Source organism: Dryobates pubescens, chromosome 13, assembly GCF_014839835.1.
Source record: "Dryobates pubescens isolate bDryPub1 chromosome 13, bDryPub1.pri, whole genome shotgun sequence".
Taxonomy (NCBI): Eukaryota; Metazoa; Chordata; class Aves; order Piciformes; family Picidae; genus Dryobates; species Dryobates pubescens.
The window spans coordinates 14,476,214-14,499,438 of record NC_071624.1 but is presented as its reverse complement, the minus strand read 5'-3'; the positions used below and the strand labels follow the sequence as shown (position 1 = coordinate 14,499,438).

General features: G+C 41.5%; 1 protein-coding gene across 6 annotated transcripts in view; it reads right to left on the bottom strand.

Moving 5' to 3' along the window:
• TBL1XR1 (TBL1X/Y related 1) overlaps window positions 1-22,519 on the bottom strand; it is a 114,907-nt gene extending 92,388 nt beyond the window's left edge. For 2 of the 6 annotated variants that reach the window (XM_054166648.1, XM_054166649.1), the window contains exons 1-2: window positions 22,106-22,519; window positions 21,197-21,283 (exon numbers count right to left, since the gene is read on the bottom strand). The gene's annotated coding sequence lies outside the window, so the exon portion shown is untranslated. Of the gene's footprint in view, window positions 1-7,700; window positions 7,733-21,196; window positions 21,284-22,105 lie in introns of those variants that run through there. The other 4 variants (XM_054166650.1, XM_054166652.1, XM_054166651.1 and 1 more) reach the window with 3 other exon arrangements.
• Window positions 22,520-23,225: the final 706 nt, after the last annotated feature.

Sequence of the window (23,225 nt, the reverse complement as noted above, 5' to 3'; positions counted from 1 at the left end):
CAACTGAAAAAAAAAAAAAAAAAAAAAAAAAAAGGCCATTAAACAGACACACCCACTGCAATCCAAAAGGACAAAAAGTAATTTCCTTCAATTGTGCTGTAGAGATAAGGTATAAGTCAGAAAACACTCAAATACAGTTTAGTTTAATGAAAGTAAAATGTTTCACATATCCTCCAGCAATAACCCCCACAAGATCAATCTTCACAGCCTTTAGTTCAATAGTTTCTCACTCCAGGGCCATTCCCCAAGTCAATTCAAGTCTTCCTATGAGTTGTCTTCCCTGCAATGATACCTTACTCTTTCCATGCCTAAAATGCACATCAATTTGTGCTACTGTCAATTCCAGCCTGATCTGCTCACCAAATATAAGAAACTATCTCTTATCAGATCTGTCCACAAGCCACCCAAACCATTACAAGATTTTCTTCTAGTAAAGGCTGGGATCAAAGCCAATCACACTGTCAGCATGAACTTGGGAGACAGAAAAAGTCAATACAAGATAGGACTTCTTAAGCTATGAAGTATGCCTCATCACCACAAGCGATAAATGAACATAGAAGTCCTTTCTCCTCTGGGAGCCACTTATTTTCATAAGAAGTGAAGTCTGATTTTAAAAGATCAATTGTTCTGGGTCAGAGTCAGATCTACACTTCAATACATGTAAGACAATTAATATCACTTGAAGACAAGACATTATCTTGAGCTTCAGAAAACAGTGATGCAAGGAACCAGGAGATAACTAGAGAAAGGCACAGATCGGGCTTCAGTTTAATGCTTCTCCTATGAACCAGGGTCCTACAGAGACTTCTTTACTCCTCTGCATATCAAAATTCAAATAAGAGTTCACTGCATAACAAGCCCCATCTTGACACCCTGATTTTGCCTTCTTCCTTGCTGAAAAGGAGGGATCAGAGCTGCAGCTCTGTCCATAACCAAAGAGAAGTCAATCATCTTTCTGAGCCCAGCAGAGTTACAGATTTAAACCATCTGAGGTCTTAAATCCAGGCAGCAACAATAACAGTATTCTCTTCTCCAGGTATTTAGAAAATCCTCATGATACTAGAAAGACAATCCAGGTCATGTTTCTAACACAAAGGGTCACTCTGGTTGCTTGATCCAAATTGCCATTAAACTTCCCACTGAACAGAGGGAAAGCAGGACACGGGCAAATGCAGCTGAAAACCGCTAGTGCAAGGACTCTGCCTAGGGACACTGATGCGAGTCCAGGCTTTTTAATTACATCACATTTATATTTCCATACTATTTAAACAAGTATTTGCATATAATTCATTCCAATTATTTGCATGCCCATCATGGGACATTTGATTAAAAGGTAAAATAAATAATTTTTCCATACAAAGCAATTTCACAGGAACCTTGCACTGAATTAATTTTAAGTCAATACAGTAAACCACAAAATAAAAGTTACCCCATAAATAATGAAGTCCCTCAGTCTTCCCATGCCACCAGCATTCCAGTACTCATACTGGTTTACTAAATACTGGAGTAATTTCCACCTTTCAAGTTAAACAGAATGCAAGTATTTCACTTACACACACGCACAAATCAGCATCTGTGCCCACAGCACATCAAAGCAGACATCCAGCCTGCAGCCAGGAAGTCACAGAGCTCTCTGGTATGTTTGGGCAGGATCCAAAATGTTACAGTTTTTCCACCTCAAAATACACACTGTAAAAATGTATCTTTTGAAAAAGAAAGCTCAAGATAGGAGGATTCGGGGATCAAAAAAATTCCTGCCCTGCTCCTCCAGCTTGAGTTGTTCACAATCGATTTTTATTATACAATTTCTAACAATAACCTTAAGGAAAAAAAAAAATCATATGAACTGGTAGATGCTCTACAGAGAATTTGATTTGGTACTAGACTTGGATAAAGCTGGATGAGTTGGGGGAGCAGGTTATTAAACCAGGAATGGATTATATCGAGGAAAGCCAACACAAGAGAGAGAAGGGAAGAGTTTGAATGAAAAACACTATTATGTTTTTTGCTAAACAAGAAAAAAAATCCTGAATACAAATTCATGCAATGAGAGATAGGTGGTGTTCAACAGAGTAACTTGCAAATTTTAGGAGATAATTATAGTAGATAAAGATCTAGTGGTGTAAACAGAAGACAAGATGTGAAACTGTGACAGAAAGAGTAAGGCACAGTTTAGGGGGAGAGGGAAAAACAAAACAAACAAAAAACCCAACAAAAGCCCACACAAACACACACACCACTGAAATACCAAATAACCAAACAACTCTAACAAGCCAGTCTGGAGTACACCTGATTCAGTATCTAGGTTTCACTTCATTCCAATCAACTTTACTGTTAAAAAGAAAAACATCTGTGGAGCTTGCACATTCCACTTCTCACATTCTCCATTTGGTAAAACCAGTGACTCTGCAAGAACATGTATTTGGTCACACTGGGGACACTAGTACCTTGTTTAGGCCACCAGTGATCAATTTTGATAGGAGAGATGTCTGTCTATATTTTCCAGTGAAAGAAAATTTGTAATATTCTTCAATATATTGGCCTTTTATTTGCTCAACAGCTTGACAGCATAGACAGCTCATAAATTACTCTTAGATTTAAATCTAGATGATGACTCGACTCCTTTGTAGCTCAGAACTGCACTACCCAAAACCAGCCTTTTTTTTTTTTTTTTCCTTTTGAGAATTTTACAGAGATGCACTCACAAAAAACCAAAACAGAAACCCACCAAAAACCCAACTCCCACTGTATCATATGCACTAATGGTCTTTCAAGATCAAATCCTCAAATGAGGAGACAAAAAGCGCTCCAGTTTGGGAATTGCTCCACAACCGATGCAATAATACAGGGAGCTCTGCACTGTTTGGACAACAGTTGCTCTGCAGATGCAGCTCACTACCACCAGTACAACATACACTCATCACCTAAAGGAAACGTATAATTAATGGCCTGGTGTAAGGATTTCAGTAGTCCAGTTTGTTCTGTCATGCCCTTTCAACAAGCATAAGCAGATAAAATCCTAAAAACCTGAATGTTGTTAGACAACTACCTCCCTCTGAAAATATATTTAAAAGACTTTTCATTCCCACTGCTCATTTCATTTGCCTTGCTTCTACCTATCACTCCACTACTTTCCTTCCTAGCTCCAGGATTTATTAACTTGAGTAATAGCAATTTCAGTATTTCCACTAAAGCAATACCCAGCAGATGTCTAGCATCTATATTTATACAACTCCAGAACTGGTAATAAACATGATTTTTCTATTGCCACACTACATTTTCTAATGAGACATCATTCCTCGTCTCTGTTTACCAGAATTATGTTTGCCACAACCGAGTCCTTATCCCATAGTATTACACCACATAACAAGAGCTTGGAAGACTGAATGGAAACTTAGTGTAGTATATGAAGGAATGCTTAATGGCTAAGGAGTGGCCTTGCTCCTCTCCCTGTGTGTGTGTGGACAGCAGGGCTACTCAGACGTATGCAGGAAGGTATCTAAGGAGATGCCTGGGAAGGCATTAGGTGTAAACACTCAGACTTTAGAGCTTATTTCCATTCAGATCCCAACCACAGTGACTTTCAAAGGGCTGTGCCAAAGACATTTGTCCATGACTGAGTGTGTGGTTCCTAGATGATGTCAGATGTCTGGGCAGTCAGCCAACTTCCTATGGAAGTGATTTCAATATTGCTGAAGTTCAATCTAATTGTATTTATCGTATGATTACTTATGTAAGGAGCCAGCAGCTTGCATAGGTAGCCTGTATTTTTGAGTCTAATAAAATAAAATGAGTTTTGAAAACACAAAGAGAGAGACAGATTGAGGTAAACAGAAATCATATTCAAATTTCATGCCTTCTTCTAAAGCCACTTATTCCAGAAAGGAACAGATGTTAGCCAAGACAAATTCCACCCTTGCTCAACTGGGATTTAGCAGGCTGTGATGCAAAGCAGAGTGTTTTCTCACCTGCAAATTTACAATTGTTCCGTACCTATAATTATACCCTAAAAATAAAGCCTTGCCCCTTCTACTCATGCTTCATAATAGGTTCTCACTGCCCCAAGGCTTTCCACAGAATTTGTTCACTTTTTTTGAGACCTCTCTCTTCAACCTTTTCTGTGACATAAAAAAAAAAAAAATCTTCACTCAACCAACCAAAAAGCCAAACGAACTTAAAGACAGTTATGATAGAGGTCATAGAAATGATCACTCTTCTTCCCAGACACTCTAACACCTGTGCTTTCATGCACATTTTGATCTCTCCATCCACTCAGCCACTGCCTCACTTTTTTTCTTTTTTTTTTTTTTCCACTTAGGTTGTAACTGCACATGATCAAGTAGAGATAAGCCCTGTTGGGTGAGCAGAATGATGACAGATCCCTGTCCCACAGGCAGTAAGCAGTGCCACATCAACAGACAGCATTCTGTAAAGCACTCATGACCATTAACCAGTTGATTGTTAACAAACTGAAATAGGAAGTTGGTTAAGTTCCTACCATGTTAAAGCAGGGCACTGAACTCAATGTATCCATGTCACCAGCGCTCAGAGACTAGTTCCAGGAAATGCTTTGAAAAAGAAAGAAAGAGAAATGCATCTCCTCCCCTTCCTCTATACTCTTTCAGCCAGGTCTCCTCTCCCAGTCCTCAGCATGGAAATATGCATTTGCAACACTCCAGTTCAAATTTCAGATTCTGGCAGAGTGTTTCCAAGGTCTTTGCTGTCCTTTCTGATCATCCCTGTCTCCTAAATAACAGCTCAGAGGTTCAGTGACAAACAACAGGAGAAGGACAGCAGAAAAGGCTCTGCCCTTCAGCAGTGCCTTCAGGATTCACTGTATGTCTGAAGGACTGTATTAACCACAAGCAGATAGATTCCCTTTCTGTTCACCATAATCTCTTAACTTTTTTTCACACAATCTCCAATTTGTTTCTGTAAATTAAATGTGGACCATTGTCTAGATATGTAAACAGGGCACAGGGTTGTAGTAGTGTCTATCACTTATTGCTATAAACTATATTTTGCGACAATGTAGGTTTGCAAGCATTCTGAAATGTTGGAGAAAATGAATGGGAAGCATCCATCCAGGTCAGCCATATTTTTGAGTTTTTCACTGTACCAGCCAATCCTCTCACTAAAAAAATGTTTTGTCACAATTTACTATGTATGCCCTGAACGTTAGATGAACATGAAGAGAATTTATTTCAAATCTTATCCTGCTACCTTTAGCTTGTGTACCAATTAGTGGTGTTTTGTCGTTTACAGCTTTTCATAGCATCACACACACCCCTCTCTACAGCAAGTGATTCACTAGCCTGAGCAGTTGAGAAAAGTGCTACGCCTGGGTCAGACTCGTGTTTTGCAGAATAGCTCCACCCAACACCAAAAAAAAAAGCCCCAACCAACCCCAAAACAAAACAAAACCAAAAATATCCCCACCCCTGACACAAAGGTCACATATTTTCCAAACTTCAAGCAAATGTTCTCAAACAGGAAATAAAGCTTTTCAAGAAAAAAATTTAGTAGGTAAAAAAAAAAAAACAAACCTTACTAAGTTTTCCCTGCTGTTATCAACGTGACTGCTGACCTAGTCCAGCTAATTTGGCAAACTAAAGGAGTCTACTTCATACAAACCTTATCATGAAATATTTCAGCCTACTTACAAAAAAAAAAAAAAAAAAAAGAAACAAATGTGATCCAATTTCCCAGGTTTCATTGGTTTTAAAAAGCTTTTCTCCATTGCCACCACATTTCCACTGGGATCACAACCCTAAGCAATTGCATAAACAACTGAATTTCTGTAAGGGCTGTAACTCCACTTGCAGATTACTTCATCCCCCTCAAGTCATCACCTCTCACTAGCAAAGCTCTGCAATGGGGCAAAGGGACGGACAGCCCTACACACACGGCCCTGACATTCTCCATTAAGAAGGGAACAAGACGTAGTTTTGTATTTTGTCAACAACTGCTGAGATTAGGCCCAAATCAAAGCTCCTGACAAAAGTAAACACAAGAAGAGCAGGAAATCAGGGTCTGCAGCTCCAGACTGGTTTTCACCCATGGAAAATGCAAGCTACGACAAGCCTTATTTTGGCCAATTCTGACACACATCACCAGCTCTAGCTTGAGCACTTCTTCAGTCACTTGCTGTTATTTTGGTGCTGCCAGTGCTCTTGCATGAAGTAGCTCACACACATTTAACGTATGATTCTCCTGGTAAGTAAATATAAGTAGTCTCTATATAGTGAAACCGTCCCTTATTATATAATAAGTATAAATAAACAGGGTTCCACATGATGAAAACAGGACACCAAACACTCTTCTTTTAGAATACTTTTGGGCTAAATGAGACATTAAGAAAAATAAGCCATGAATATAGCTTAGAAATCCTGAATCATCTCACAATACAATAGTCACAATGATGCTTCGCAGGTAAACAGAGAACAGCAAGCAGGTCAAAAATTGTCCAGTTTGGCTTACGATTGATTTTGTTAACTCACATTTTACTTCGGACTGAGCACATCTTGGGACCACAGTTATGCAGCAGAAAAAATAGATGTCATTTTTAGCAATTTATAAGCACACAGATGCACTCTTCTTAAGAGCAGGCCCAAGGCTGAATGCACAGACCTAACTCTGCTTTCTTCATGTTTACATTATGCAACGCAATAAATATGTAACCATGAAGTCACACACAATATTGCAAAGAGGATACAGCGCTCTTCAGTGACCCAGGAGAAGGCAGGCTACACCATGTTCTAGCTATGAATCTTTCTTTTTTTCCCTATCCCCAACCCCATTTCATTTTCATAATGGTCTAGCACTTATTTTGAAGACTTTTTATACCATCTCCTCTCTAAGGTATGTAAATAATTTAGTCAACAGTAATGCATTATGCAATTTATTTTCAGCCAACAGCAAAGCCCTCGTTAGATGCAATTCATAGGAAGAAGCAGTTAATTATGGTAATTTATCTGCAGACCTAGGTGAGCAATTTCACTGTTATTCTGCTACCCTACTTAACATGCACATGTTGTATAAGAGCAGTTAAATGGCAAGTTTTAAAACTGACATCCCAAGCCCTGCTTCTCTAACAAGCTTTGAACCTGGGCTTTAAGGCAAAGCTACAGTAAACACCACTTCTCGGAGGCGAAGGAGTCAATTTACACAAAACAACTTGCAATATCAAGCTTTAAGGTAGTCTACTGAATAGACCTCAACAAGATTCTAGAAATAATTCTATGCTATTGTATTGCACTATTTGTGGAGTGGTATGTGATCATATAATTAGAGATCATATAGTACATTCACACAAAGAATACTTTAGGGCTTGCTGAGGAAAGGGGGGAAGCTCTTTTCAAAAATAAAAGTGTATTATCTGGAAATTCAGAGCCAGTCTCAGCAACTCAGAAATGCTACCAGAGAGCATTTTCCCTGACAAACTTTAGAGGAAAGCATTTTAGGTCCAATTTCTGCCCAAGGAACAATAAACAAAATCAGTTGAGGTTTTTGGTCATTAAGACATTAAAAGTCTGAACAAAATAGTTAGGAAAATAATCTGAAACACATGTCAGTATTTTAAAGAAAATAGTAGTAATTTCTAAACTGCAGCTCTATGACTGCAACGACAAGAAACAAAGACAGCATTTGGTTCAGAACCAACAGTGAAAGAAGTGCACTGGACAGGTGCAAAAAGATACCATTGGTTTGGTAGCTGAATCAGCAGAGAGGAGAAAAGGAAGAGCAGGTCTCAGTGATGTGCAAGAGCGTGGCAGTTTCCTGAAGTAGTACTGTGCTCCGTTTGAAAGACTCCAGCCTCTTTTCCTGGTGCCCTGGGCCAGCAGGAGCCTGGACTGTCCTGAGAAACTTCCTTTGGGGCAGCTCACGCAGCAGCAGCAACAGCCTGACACAGCCCACGCTCCCCTGAGCATCTTGGTACGTGCCTTTCAGCAGCCTCATAAGAAGAGTCCTTGGCCTCGCAGCTCTTTTTCACTGCACCTTGCCTCCACCCTTCCATAGCCTGCCTGCAGACTTCAGAAACTGATTGCTAAATGATCCAGCCTGCATAACTTTGAAGAGCATATAACTACAGACAGGCAGCCTTCTGCCAAATCCCTGTCCTCTCGAGTGAAGCACATTAAATAGTACAAAAATCACTGAAGCTCACTTGCTATGGAGAATGGGCAGGCAGCTCAGCCAGGTTTATATGTGCAGCACTGGTCTTCAGCCATGAATCAAGCCTAGAAACTTCCAAACCTCCCTTCAATTAAAAGCTTGAAGTTGTAATAATTCTAGGTTGTCACTGCTTTAATGACAGAGGGCACCAAATTTTTACACAAGTGCCTTAAAAGTCTCAGTGGAGCACAGATTCAAGATGCACACGCACAGACAGACATTCAGTTTTAATTTTAACCTTGCACACTTTGATACATCCACTGGACCAAAACATTTGTGGTCTCTAGCTTGTTTATGACTGACTACGTATGCTAAGATGTCCTTTGTAAAACTCATAGCTAAAATAAAAACAGCCTTCAAACAGCACGGAACTTCATAAACCAAATAAACAACACGCTGCAAATATTTAAGACTTCCAAGCAAAGGCTACTTCTGTAAATGTCAACATTTAAACTGGCAACAATGCATTTCAGACACTGAAACAAATGACGGGCTAGAAACCGCTACCCCCAACATCATCATCATTTTAAATGGCTCGTTCTTCGGTTCGCCTGAAACACGCATGGCACTCAAATTATAACTGAACGAATGTACATATCCCTAGTTATTTAAGCCAAAAAAGAATTGGAAACATTAAATTTAAATCTTTTTGCTTAACCCAAGACTAGAAAACTGTCAGCCCTGAAAATTAGTTTTGCAGAGCCTTAATGCATCTGAAAATGGCTTACTTGCTAAACATGACAAGCAAGTTCTGAAGTAAAGGGAAACCCTTTTCCTCAACACGCACACTAATATTTTTCTTTTCCTGAAGGCTGGATCATTTCCAGAGAACCTGAATTGACTTCAGTGGAGCGATAATATATTTCTTATGAAGAACATGTAGACTGCCTCAGAATACAAGAAAATGGTTTAACAAAGAAACTCAGCCTTTCTAAAGATACCCAAAGATCACACTTTGAAGTAGGTTGGGGTTTTGGGGGATTTCTTTTGGTTGGTTGGGGTTTTTTTTAACAATTAGAGCTTGACTACACCAAATGCACATAACTGCTGGTATATAGATCCATATTACACTAAACAGGAATGAGGCACTTTCTTTATGGAGCCGTTCCAAAAAAGTGTGAAAGCACTGTAATTTCACACTCTTAACTTCAAGCCATGCTACCCAGTGAGTGAAAATACATTTTTATAAAGTTTAAGGGATTTATTCAAGTGCTGGCAGGGTTTTCCTTTTAAATTAACCAGAAGATACTTCTCAAATGTAGAGTATGATGAAAATAAGGAAAGACACAGGATAAAAGCATGGTTTCCAATAGCAAAACAGAATTTTATGTACTAATCACAAATTGAAGGGACTTCCTAAAATTAGAACACTTACTAAAATGTTATTTTTCCAGCAGATGAAAAATATCCAAACAACATATGAAAACAAAACAATGTAACAGAAAGCATGTGCTCATCAGGATCAAGAGTATGACTGTGGTCACCCAAAACTGCAAGGTGCAGTTGGGGACTGTTGGGGAAAACTCTCACCAGAAAGCAACACCCTACCTTAGGACTGCACATCCTGCAGAAACATCTCTCCTCACAAGTCCTGCAGTGCTCTGCCTGGAGCACACAGCTCTGACAAAGAAAATACCACCAGTTCTCAGCGAAGTGCATAGAAGAGGTTTTCCCTAGAAGCTTGTGAATTTGCTTAACTATAAATTGACAGACAAGAAAAAAGTAGGAAAGTATTAATGAAAACTTGCCCAAATGAAACTGTAAGCACATGACAAAGATCACGTCACCACTTCTGTCTACTTACACATGAACAAACCCAAGCAGTCAAGACAGTATGAGTAATGCAATCACTACACACAGAAAGGCTGGTATCAGACTGGCTTAGCTATTAGCTGGGCCACTAGAGTCTGCAAAGATGCTGTCTGATTGCAAAGCTGACATAAGAAGTCCCTGGCCCTACCTTCCATATTACAGATGTCTTCATTCCTGTGGATAAGCTACAGTTTACCACCACCTTCATGTTAACAATTCAGGCATTTGCTGTAAACTGCTTCAACAAAAACACTTGGATTTTAATACCCCTCTCAAAAAAACCCCAAACCAAACCAAACAAAACCCAAAACCAAACAAACAAAAAAACCCCAGTAGGTTTTAACACAATCCTTCCAGAGATGATGTTTTTAAGATCAATAAATCACTGCACTGGCAAGGCAGGAGTCAATAAAGGTGGCAGAGAACAGAAGCTTTCTTTCCAGGTAGGGAAGTTTTACAGAGCTCAAACTGTAGCTTTTAGTGTGTGCCTCTGGTTCTACTGAGAGCAGGATTATCTTAGGGGTCCCACCACCCCCACTCCTATCTCTGATGCCGCTTGCATAGCTGTGATCTGAAACCCATGCCTGCAGTGGCTCCACCAAGAAAGTTCACCCTTTCCCCACCTCCAAAGAGCTCTCAGAGTCTGGAAGAAGTGCATGCATCTTAAAACTTCACACAATGCTGCACTTCCATGTTAGTACAGACATAAACATGCCTAACTTTATGGGCCAAGTAGCCTTATTTCAGCATGATTCTTCATCACATGCGGGCACTACCTGGAGACACTTCCAATGCAAAGCACCATGTTTCATCCAACAGGAAAGAAACTTAAAGAAAAAAAAAACTATGAATAAAAAAAGAGTACTGGCTCCAAACTGAAAACTCCAAGTAAGCAGAGGTTGAGAAATACAACAAAAGCCACTTTACACTGCTGTGCAGCCTTTCACCAGAAGATCTGGGGTCCTTGAATTGATCTGAAAAAATTCCTGTTAAGTATTAAATCACTGGTGCATGAGTAAATTTGTTAATCCATTTGCTAAGGTCACACAGTGGCAGAGATAGCAGATAATCCTGACACCAGCTTTCTGTCCTAATCTTTATGCAGACAGAAAAATCTTCAGTGATGTAAACTAATTAAAAAGGAAAAAAAAAAAAAAAAAAAAAAAAAGAGTAAATACAGTTGACTGTTACATTCAAGTATATTAGGTCAACCCAGAAAAGCAAAACTCTGTGTGTGGAAAGTGTAAGTGTGTCTCTGGGGATCCATGACAGATCTACACAAGACCATGAAAATTTAGAGAGAATTTATAATCAGAAAGTAACTCCATAATTTCCTCTATTCAAGTCCCTATGAAGGGACTGTGTGGACATACTGCAGCCATTCTCAAAAAGAACATCTCAAGGCCTTGAACAGTAACCCAGAGGATATATCCCATTACTGTTTAGTACCCATATGAGGATGCCAAATGCTTGCCATTTATTCTGTATTGAAATTAAAGCAGTATTTTACAGATTGCCTGTAGGCTACCAAAACTAGAGAAGTGTTCTAATACCAGAGGGCAGACAGACACACAGCCAACATTGTCAACAGAGCTGTGACAATTTCTACCAGCTTTATGCCATTACATACGAGAGCATGCTGGCAACACCCACTATGGAACTCTGACAATCTGAGAACATTTTGGTGAATGCTTTTGTATTGGTATAAAATACACTGCAAGCACCAGTTACCAAAGGAGAAAATCCAAGATTATGAGCTGACAAAAAGAGAAAAACTTATTCTATGAATTAAAGACCTTGAACCAGACAATGAGCTACACTGGCATTACTAAGATGTACTAAAACCAATAACATAATAAAATCACTGTAGGCAGGAAAGACTAATCTTTCTGTTCTTCCTCAGGCAAAACTCACAGCAATTTCAGTGGGATTCACCCGCAGATATAGCTGTATGACTACATCCACAGCCTCCACGTGCCAATCTCCACTGCATCCATCTTAGTTACACTACATATATCCTGCTTGCAAGGATTTATAAACAGCAAAAGTAATTTAGAGGTCATCCACAAAACTGTGACTTCAATAAGAGATGAGGTTCACTATAACCATGTCAAGTGTCAACAGTTTTGCAGTAAAGGACTTCTATTTGAAAGACTTTCAAGCAAAAGTCTTTCACTAACTCTCAAAACCACATCTTGCATTCTTCTCTGTACCAAGCACATCTATTTCAGGGTCAGAGTACAAGCCCACATCCATAGGTTTCTCTGGACAACAAGGTACAAGAAAGTCTGACGCATTAAATCTCTTTTTATTTTCTTAGGTTCTGGACAACACACCACCAAATGAAAATGGTGCTTAAATACCAGGCCACAAAGCATTTCATGTATTATACAGTTTTTTGACGTGAATTCTTTAGAGACAATCTTTCAACTCCAAGTGGCAATTCCACACACTCATCTGAGCAGCGCAGGAGGAAGGCGCCCGTGCGCACGTACCAGCTCGCGGTCTCAAAGCGGTGTTTGTTCACCCAGAACAATGGGGCATGTGACATGTCAACACTACCCACAATAAAAACAGTAAGATAAAGCTGCCACTGATTTCACGATGACTGACTTTGCTTTTGCTAATTTTAAGTCACAATGTCAATAATAAAAATCTATGTCGTAAAATCCCTCATTTTAAAAAGCCGCAAGATACCCTCACAGCGTGCTCAGGTTCGCGCTCAAACTTCCTCAGCTTTTCGCACTGACACTACACACTCACACCAGCTCCCCGCAAAGCCTCCTTCTGACTTCATCAAGCATTGGATCAATGTTTTATGCCTAAAGCCAAGATTATTTTTACCAAATAAAGGCAATGCCAAAATGTGTCCCTGTGTGCTTGTCTCAGCCACCCCTCTGCCCGCAGGCAGGCCCCTTGCTCCCCTCTGCTCGCTGCCAGCAGCATGGCCTCCAAAATAAGACTTCCTCAAGAGTCTTGCAGGTTTCACTCTGTCACAGACCAGGGCTTCACCATTCAAGCCATCTAACCCTTCTGGTGCCACACAGGATCAAGTCCTACGTGTAAAGCTTAACTAAGGTTAAAAGAAATAGGAAGAAATCAGAGAAGCCCCAGAGAACAGAAACAAAAAGACACAAACTTAGTTTAAAGAACTGACAAAAGAGCAGACAGGGAGAATGCAAAAGGAAGTTCAAAATGACAAAAAGAAGCCTAGGACAAAAAAAAGTGGGAAGGGGTAGATTAGAAAACTGAATAAAGCCTTAGGAAGGGATAATAATAAAATGATGCAAACTGTCAGTCTTGAGACAAAACACCTCAGGATATTGCATTAATTTGCCACATTCATGATACAGCACAGGGAAGGAGGCAGAGCTAAGGAGAGGATAGGGCACAGTCACACTGCCCATTTGAAGGAGTTTAATTTAGAGAGGAAAAAAAAGCAGTAATCTTGCATCACTTCTCTTTTAATTATGAAAAATGGGAGGCTTGGGGGGGGTTACTTTAATCACACAGAGCAGAAATAGGCCCAACAGCACCAGACTAACAAATAAAAGTAAGCAGCAACAAGCACATTACAGTTCAAAGTTTGACCATTTACAGTAACATCAAGGCAAATGCAAACTGGCTAAACTGATCTCTAAATTTGTGCTTTTGCAAACAGTGCACTTCTTTCTTTTCACCATGAAAAAACTCCATTCCACAAGCAGGTTGTTACAAAACCACAGCTGGGAAAGTGGGAGGCACATTAAGCACGCAAATAAGATTTTACATATTCTAACACCATCAATGCAGCTTTCTGGAGCTCTTCAGCAACGTCCAACATACACAAGCCTTGCTGCTGGCACAACAGAGAATCTCAGCCTACATAATAGATGTACTCTTAGCTGGAGTCTGACACTGCATTTTACATACTCTACGAGTTTTTTGTATGAAGTCATCCATAGCGTCAGAGAGCAAGTCAAAACACATCAGAAGTGTTTTCCCTGGCTACCTCTGAATGTTTCCATTCCTTTATCCTTCACATAATTTTTTTCAATTCTTCTTAGTATTTCTCTTAATGCATGCAAGATCTCTAAAACTACAGTTTAGTGCCCCCACATATACAAGCAATCAATGTCCAACACTGGACACCTGCTGCGTCCCAGGCACTGGACAATGAGAGGAGACTGACAGAAATACTCAGTTTCGTGCTTCTAAAGCCAGCCCAAAGAACCACTTAGAGAGCAGAGGGATGAACTCCAAATCATCAGCAATGCCCATCTATTTTACCAGACAGTAATATATCTGAGAGGGCTGTGACGCCCAGGTACTTCCATGGGATGACCAAACAGCCATGGAGGAATTTTGTTTGGTTTTAACAGGACAGACTGTCAGAACTTACTTTCTACTGTATTTAGTGTGTAGTATATGTACTGTAAGAAAGAATCTTACAAAGGGCCTTGATGGCCTAGAAATAAACAATCCGTATCAAGTAACCTTGCGTGTGTAGACAGCAGCAGAACCAATGTGGACATTGCCAACAGTAAAATAAATGCATTGATATTTCTAATGTAATTAAAAGCCATTCAGAATCTGTTCTAGAAGACAGTCACAGAAATACAAAGTATTTTTCCTACAACTCAAACAATTGTTACAAGTATTTACTATAAGGGTGAAAAAAGAGGTTTTCAAAAGTTGGTTTCTAACAATCAGCTACATTTAGATATCTGTTCTTGCTATCAGATTAAGCTCACCAAAACTGCTTTGTAGGCTGTTTCATTGCATTTTTAAGTTTTATCACAGTTCAACATATTGAAGTTTCATGCTCCTGACTTTTTTTTCCATCTTACACGGTGCTAGAAATTTACACTCTAAACCAGACACAACAGATTGTGAAATTCAGTTGTGCATTTGAAATAAAGTGAAAAATCAGGTACCACATTTACATCAGCAAAACATTCATGTTTACACAGGCAGTATGGACCTCAGGTCTGCTGCACTAAGTGTGGGAAACAGATAATCTATTGCTACACAAGATGTGTTTCTAGCACAATATTTGATGTCAACATTAGCAGATGACTTGACAACACTGTTCCTTATTTTCCTCCATCCACATCTGTGCTAACTTTGCTTCAAAAGCACATGAAAAAGTATTAAATCTGAACTAACATAACCCCAAAGTTAGTATGTTACAGATTTGCAAATATCATCATGGCAAAACCTCCTATTTTTACAAAGCACTTCCTAATTAATATTTATCATTAAGAGTCTGTATTTAGAAGTGCAGGTTTGTGTTAATATCCAAGCAAAAATTTCTGCTCTAGAGAAGAATGTTGACATCCACACAAAAATGAGCTGTGATTCATTGTTTAACAGTTGTCTTCCCTTTACAGAGCATCGCAGACTGAAGGCCATATTGCCAAACTGAAAGCACCAATACTTCCTTTAACCTAATATAGGACAAATAAATACAGTTCAACAGCTTCTAAATCTTGCACGTCCTACTTTTTTGACCCAGATCTCTTGTTATTTCCCCCATAGGTCTATCCAATGTCAAAACTATTTTTTTCCCATGAATTTAGACTTAACCTTTAAGAGGAAAAGTTTTCATCATTTCTGTGAGCTAAACAGACCTGGACACAGGGGGGAGGGTCAACTGACAGACTCATCATCTCTGTCAAGATCTATGGCAACATTTTCAGCCACACTTAACGCTCTCCCAACTGCTGAAACTAATGGCAAAAAATCTCATTTGTTCCAACAGGACTGTAAGTTAGACCAGTATCAATGATAAATGAAAAATAATTAAATCTTTTTATTACTATTTTTACAAGGCAAAAATGTATTTTCAGAAGTCACACTGACACTCGAGCATTAATCAGCCTGTCCAAAAACCACAAAAGAGCTGTAGGACTTGTTATGCCTCCCCTCAGCCAGTCTGGACAACTTCTTTCAGTAAACCAAACCATCCCTTCCCTGCCTGGTACTTTTAGGGAACTATCAGGGGATGGAAATTCACATAACATGTGCTCTCAATCAGAAGATTTCCCAGCTCAGAGTTTGCCTGTGATGTGTCACCCACATGAAGAGACTGAACTTTTAACACTGTTCACGTTGAATGGATGCAACATTTAGGACAGGTTACATTTGGGGCTCTAAAACTTGACAATTTCTGTGGTTTTGGCACTAGGCACAGTATTTAGCACTACATCTTCATGAGTAGTAAATATTTGACCCTGAACTCATAACCCTGGAAAAATGCTCGAGGAATAGGCAGTACAGAGATCTTTTCTGTACACTTTTTCTTCACCACCAAGCAGGCACGTAGCTGCCTACAGAGCAGGAAGGTTTCCAGAGTCACTTTCACAGCCCTAATTCATAAAAATCTACCAGCAGGCTGATGTCAGCGGGGTTCCATGGGAGCTATGCATGCAGCTGGGAAAGTGACTGAACCATTCCCCAAATCCAGCAATGGGTTAAAAGGAGCACTAACATTAGCTGCAGAGACAGCTGCCTGCTTGCCTTGCCAGGTTGGCAAAACTATTGCCCCACTGAGGAGGAAGGGAAGGCCTACTACTGACACCACACAAGCTAAAATTTCTAGTAACGCACCTCCAGCAATCTAAAATAACACTCAGTATGTCTGCATATGGCACACGGTTGTAGAGAGTGTCTCTGTAGCACACAGTTACATTGAAGAGAAATTAACTGAATCTCAGATCATAAACAACAACAAAAAAACCACACACAACATAATTGTTTTTTCTCTGGATGATTCAGATTTTTTACTGCTAGACATTACTAATAAACAAAATTGTCCCTTTGTGACATGGAGACTTAAGAATTACAACAATAAATGCAAGTTAGAGTACACAACATAGCCTTTTACTAATACTGCTCCCAGAAAGAAACAGAAACTGCACCCTCATGGGACTTTGCAAAAGCCAGCAAACCACAAACAAGACTTGATTTTGTGAAATGCTAAGCACACACAGACTGCCAGCTTCACACGCAACTGTGGGGATTCAGCATCTTTGAAAATATGACTACTAATATCTTCCTTTACAGATACAGATGCCAGCTTATACTCTTAGGAAGAGTCATGTTTGCACCCAGCAGAACTGGAGCACAAATCCATTCCCATCACGCAACGTTGCGCAGCTCTCTGAGCTTTGCAGGGTACACGCAGAACCAAGGGCCGTGTACAGGCACTGAACCAGCCCAACTGCAAAACACCTGACACTTGGAATGCTTGTGTTACTGATACTGAAAAGGACCTGTTAGTGTGATGCCATATCTAGATATGTTGCTTCTGCTGTTCAAGGTTTTGGTTTAAAAGGACTTCCTATCTCTGCACATCACTGAATTACACCACATACACATGCATTCAAAGATCAAGAGGTGACTCTGAAAGATTCTGCGTACATTGTCCAAGAAAGTTCTGTAAAACTCATCAACCTTTCTGAGGTTCTTTCAGTAGGTTTTTCAGAAAGCTACACCAATTCATCAGGCCTTTTTATGATTACTCCTACAGGTAAGGAAATACTCTCAAAAATCTTTCTATCAATCAGCTCATCCAAGAAAGCAAGTAAGCAGGGCTAAGCAGCAGCACCAGCTATTTGAGCTAGTCAAGCCATCCAGATCCTGTGCATCTGACCAGTGTGCACATTTTCCCCTGCAGCTACGCATCCTCCAGATTGGAACAAACATTTATTTCTTATCAAGGAAGAATTTTTTTAAGGCTCTTTAGCAATATATAAAAAAAGTGAGTCTAAAGGATGTCATAAAAACTATGTGCTAAAGCATTAAAAATCAATGTTCTGTGGGGAAGCTGAATTACACTTCTACAGATCCTTCAGAACCAAAGGCAAACTCAACTTGAGCTCCAACGTAGGCATTAAGACTCCAGAGCATTTTGTATAGACAAGTTCAGCCTTGTTTTCATACAAGAAGGAAGAAAAAGGCCTTCTCATCTTGGATTAGATACCAGAAGGCAGAACCCTAACAAGAAGTTCACAGTTTTCACACAAACTGGCAACGTGATTTCTAGACCAGACTTCTGCACTTTTTCACTCAACCTATCAACCCTCCCAAAGTGACAGCTATGCTGCCTCATCTTCACTACTTCTTACCTCAAGTTAGTTAATTCAATTTTGCAAAATTAAAAGAAAGCCAATATATTTCCCTACAATTTCATCTAAAAAGACATTTCTTATTCTTCATTTCACTGCCCTACTTTACCTCAGAAGAAACCAATTATGAGCTGAGTGTAGCAGTCTTCATCTACTCTGCTTGGGATCACTGGATCAAGCTTTTTCAAGTCAAGTCACTCTCTTCATTAAACTACAGAAATTAAGACCATCTAACTTCATACTGCAGAGCATAGAAAGCTGTGTGTATTTGGGACATGGATACCTAAACCAATAGCAGGAACACAAGAACAGTTTCTTCATCACCTCTTAATTTGCAGGTACTACATTAATGCTGCAATGCAACTCAAAAACACTGAAAAGAGCTGTCAATCATAGCTCCTAATGGAAACCCTCTGACACTTCCTCACCTGGCACACTTAAATTTATATTTAAAAATGAGTATGCAATGAGTATATTCTTGCAGCAGTCACTTTTTGTAGGAGCCAAGCATGCATAATTACAGCATGCGCAATGTGCACTTTCACTTCTCTCCCAACCTGCAGCTACTCGCATGAACTGATGTTTAGGGCTTGGAACACCGACATTATCCCACCCTATACTCTGTGTACATATGCAAGTACACATAACAGTATTACAATTCTCAATATAAACAACATAAATTAGATTAAAAACATGTTGTACTTCAGTACGACACATCTCAGGATTACAGTATTGCAGTATTGACACAACACAGTGTCACCCTGTACACTCTGCCCTTGCCCCACTTTATGATTAAGGGAAGAAGAGCTGGTGGCAGCTCTGTGTCCATTGTGCCTCTGCTTGCCAGTAGCATCTTCTCAAGCAAGTGTCAGAATTCACAGGGGCATCACAATCCTGAGCAGCTATGGTTTGTAGGGGGGAAGGGAAGAGACAGGCAAAGCAAGCAACTTGGAGGGGTGACTATCTCTTGGGACCATAGATGAGCAGAGGAACAGGACTGACGAAGGAAAAGTGTCACATCTGCCACTGCCTCAGCCTTTCCCAAAACACTTAACAGCACTGTGATGCCAAAAAAGTATCAGTGTCATGAAAGTTTCACATCCTACTGCCCACCCCTAATACAAAACACACTTAACTTCTGCAAGCAACTTCACAGACATCTGCAGAGCTTATTCACCCCTTGTGTGTTTCTTTACAGGACTTCCTGGCATCTGCATGATTACATCCTTGTAGGATGTGGGTCTTTACTGCCACTACAAAATTTGTAACAGCAAACACATTCTGTTTGACTCAAATGTGAAGTCCATGTTAAATTAAATTCCAGAAACAAAAATCAAGTTAGGTAAAATAACTGAGTTTGCTTTACATTATTTGGATCTGTTCTTCCTAACTAAAAAAAAAAAAAAAAAAAAAAGAAAACAACAAACCTGAAAATAACATTATAAGCAATTTTGAACCATTTCCCCTAATCCATCCAGGGCCTTCTTATGCTTAGGGCTGTACCACTTTTTAGCATCAAACTCTTTCATGATGGGAAAATGCCTATGAAGTACTGCTGTTGGGTACTTAGCACTTATACCATGCCTTGCAACTTCAAAGCTTTATGCAAACATCAATAATTACCATATATAGAATAAAACTGAAAGAAGTATTCGTATTAAAAAAAAACCCCAACACCTCACAGAGAAAGTAAATCATAACTACCTGTTTGAAGGGGAAAAACGCTTAAGCAAGAGAAGCTCCTGTAATTATTGCATTCTTTATGCCATGCACATGTGTTACAGCTCTGCACATTCAAATGAACAAAAATCATTAACTTTTGTACAGTCTTAACAAAAAATTTCAAAAGCCCAAAAGCCAAACCCCAACTCCTTTCACACATGTAAATTACATTTCCTTCCCCTTTCCTCATGGAGTGAGAACTAAGTCTTTTCCAGGTGTTCTCAATAACAGTTTGAGAGGCAAGTCACCGAGTTCCCAAGACACTGTACTACACGAACCTTGTTCTCATGGAGACAAATCCACCTTCCCCAAAGAAAACTTCAAACAGTGACAGTGAACAGGCTCAGGTGATCTTAGGTAAATAATATGATACAGTGTCTTAACCAAAATAAGAGAGGAAAAAAAAAAAATCACTACAAGAACCTACAGAAAGTTTGTTACAACCACTTACAGGGCACCACCTGCACCCTAAGCTCCACCACAGCAGCATGGGCCTTTCTTTCTGTGGCTCACCTATAAGCACGTAACCACTTGCTTAAATTCAAGGACCCACGAGAGAGTTTGCAGGACCAGTTTTCATTTGAAATGTGCTCCGAGAAGATGGTTAAAACACACGTGTCCAAAGTAAGGCCCCCAAATCCAGCATGAGCCTCATGCACACCAGGTTGCTCAAAGCAAGATGAAGGCCCAAAACTGCCCAGTACACTCAAAAGCTCAAGTACAACCTTGAAACTCAACCAGTATTGCAAATGGTGCCCTCTCTAAGGGGCACAAACTACAGCCCTGGTGAAGGCCCGAAGGGCAGAGACTACCAACACCAAAAGACCTTGCTAACACCCTCAATGTGCTCATTTACTTCACTACCACAGGACAGGAGGGTCAGAGAAACCCAGGAATTTATTTCTTTTTAATGCAACAAAGACTTGGTTCTCCTAATCGTGCTTCTCATGCTTTAATAATAAAGCAGGAATGTTTTGCGATACCACCCATAAATCAGTTAGGAATTTGATTTACACAGACAGGAAAACGAGGAAGTCGAGCACGCTGGAGAGTAGTAAAAACTTCACCAACAAACTTCACTTTCCTACACAGCGACCTACAAACCAAACTTTCCTCCAGACTCACGTGTCATCTGCAGCAACAAGCCTCTGCCATAAAGCACATAAAAAGTTTGCTGTTCAAGGCATAAAGCAAAAGACAAGCGAAAGGGAGACTTTTATTCTCTCAAGCTGCCTTAAAAGGAAATTCGGTGATGAAAGATCAAATTCACCTGGAACAACGCGATAGAGTTAACCCTTTCGAGGGTACCACAATAACAACAAGCCACATGTTGTGCTACTGCAAGCCCTATCCCCTCTCCCAAGAAAAATACATACCATCAACCATTCAAGCTTGTCTAGAAGACGCAACACACAATTTGCACCGGGGTTTCTGACAGGGATAAGCCCAGGACGAGAAAGCCCCTGTGAAGTGCAAAAAAAAAATAAATACCGCATTTTTTATCCCAAACTGAGCCCGACTTCTGACACCATGGGGTATTTCACGTTCTACCTCGAACTTTTACAGTGAAACCGATCAATAACTTGGATGCTTCGTACGAGAGGTGGGGGAGGGGTGGGGTGTGAGGGCAAATATCTGCCACAGATCGTGTGTTCCCCGCTAACAAGGGAAGGGCCGGGGGTGAACTCTACCGAGAGGAGGAAGGGCGTCCGCCCAACCCCCCAGCCCCTCCACCTCTGCTTTTTTTCTCCCCTTCCCCTCCCCCCCCAAGTAAATATGCGGGGAGGGGGAGGGGAGGGTGCTTCTCCACACAAATCGAGCTAAAAATAGGCCTTTCGCCATGGCTCCAGTGTGCCATTCGCTGCCGAGGCCAGTGTGTCCCCCCCCCCATTAAATCCTTTTAAAAAATGAAGCCGGGTGGGGGGAGGGGAGGCCAGCAGCGCGGAGGGGGGAGGGGAAAGGGGTGCCGTTTCCTTAAAAATAACATAATTCCTTCCCCCGCAACCCAGACCCACAAAAGCACACGCACCCCCCGCACCCCCAACCCCAAAAAGCATTAAAGGGGGGGCGGGGGGGGGGGGGGGCCGCGGCCGGCGTTAGGCGGGCGCCCATCCCCCGCCGGCTCCAACCGCCACAGAAACAAACAGGGCGACCGACCGCCCCCCCACCACCACATACACACACACACACCCCCCAAACCTCTGCCTTCCCTCGGTCCGGCCGAGGCCCCTGCCCGGCCCGGCCCGGCCCGCGGGGGCTCGGCGGCGGAGCGCCCCGGTCCTTACCTTACAAACGGCGGCGGAGCGGCTGCTCCCCCCTTCCCTGGGAATGGAGGCACAAGAAATTCACCCTTGTTTGTCTCTCCTCCTGTTTTTACACAGCCATAGATTTATATATGTACGCGTCTGTGTGTGTCCCTGTGTGTGTACACACGTATAGGTATCGGTAATATATATTATTATTTTTTTTCTGAGCTGAGGTGTCCACACCAAGAGGAGGAGGAAAAAAAAAAAAAAAAAAAAAAAAACCAACACACCAGGGAGGTTAAAAAAAAAAAAAATCAACAAAACCAACCAAAAACACCACCACACACACACAGGAGGAGGAAGGGAAAAAAATAACCAGCGAGTAGTGCTGTGATATTCAATTATACCCCGAGCCAGGGGCCGGGGGGAGGGGGAGGGTGGGGAGAGAGAGGGGGGGGGGGGGGTGAGAGATTAAGTCCCGAGGAAGGAGGGGGAAGGGGGGGGGGGGGGAGAGAAAAAAAAGTAATATGTGTGTGTGTGTGTGTGATTTAGATTGAGGAGGAATTGAGGCAGAATGTAAAAGCTGTTACTAAGGGAAGGAGCCAAGCGGCTCGGAGCAGCCAGCGGCCCTCAGACACTCGCGCGGGGAGAGGGTGCCCAGCCGCACGGAAATGGGCGCCAGAGAAAGCGCCGCCGCCGAGGGAAGGGAGGGAAGGGAAGAACGGAGCCGGGAGGCGAGGCCAGGCGAGGCGAGGAGGAGCGGGGCCGGCCTGCTGCGGCCGCCCGGCAAAACAAACCCGTCGCTCTAGCAGCGCGGGGGTCGACGGCCGGGGGGACCCCCTGCTCCCCTCTGCTCACAACCACCCTTCACGCGCTCCTCCGAGCAGGCGCTGCGGCAGCCGGGCCAGAACGTGAAGGGAGGCGGTTGCGGGGAGTCCGCCTGCGGCCCTGGCAGGAAGGAGAGGCCGCCTGGGCCTGGCGGCGGCTGTGAATCTCAGCCAGCTGCCCGCGGCCTGCGCCCGCGGTCGAGCCCTGGGCCGGCGAAAGGCCGGCGGGCACCACAGGCCCAGTGCGACCAGGCAGCGTGGTTGAAGCCATGGAAAGTCTAATAGGAAAGGCATTAATTACTCCGGGCTGCCAAATCGCTTATGTAAATGCA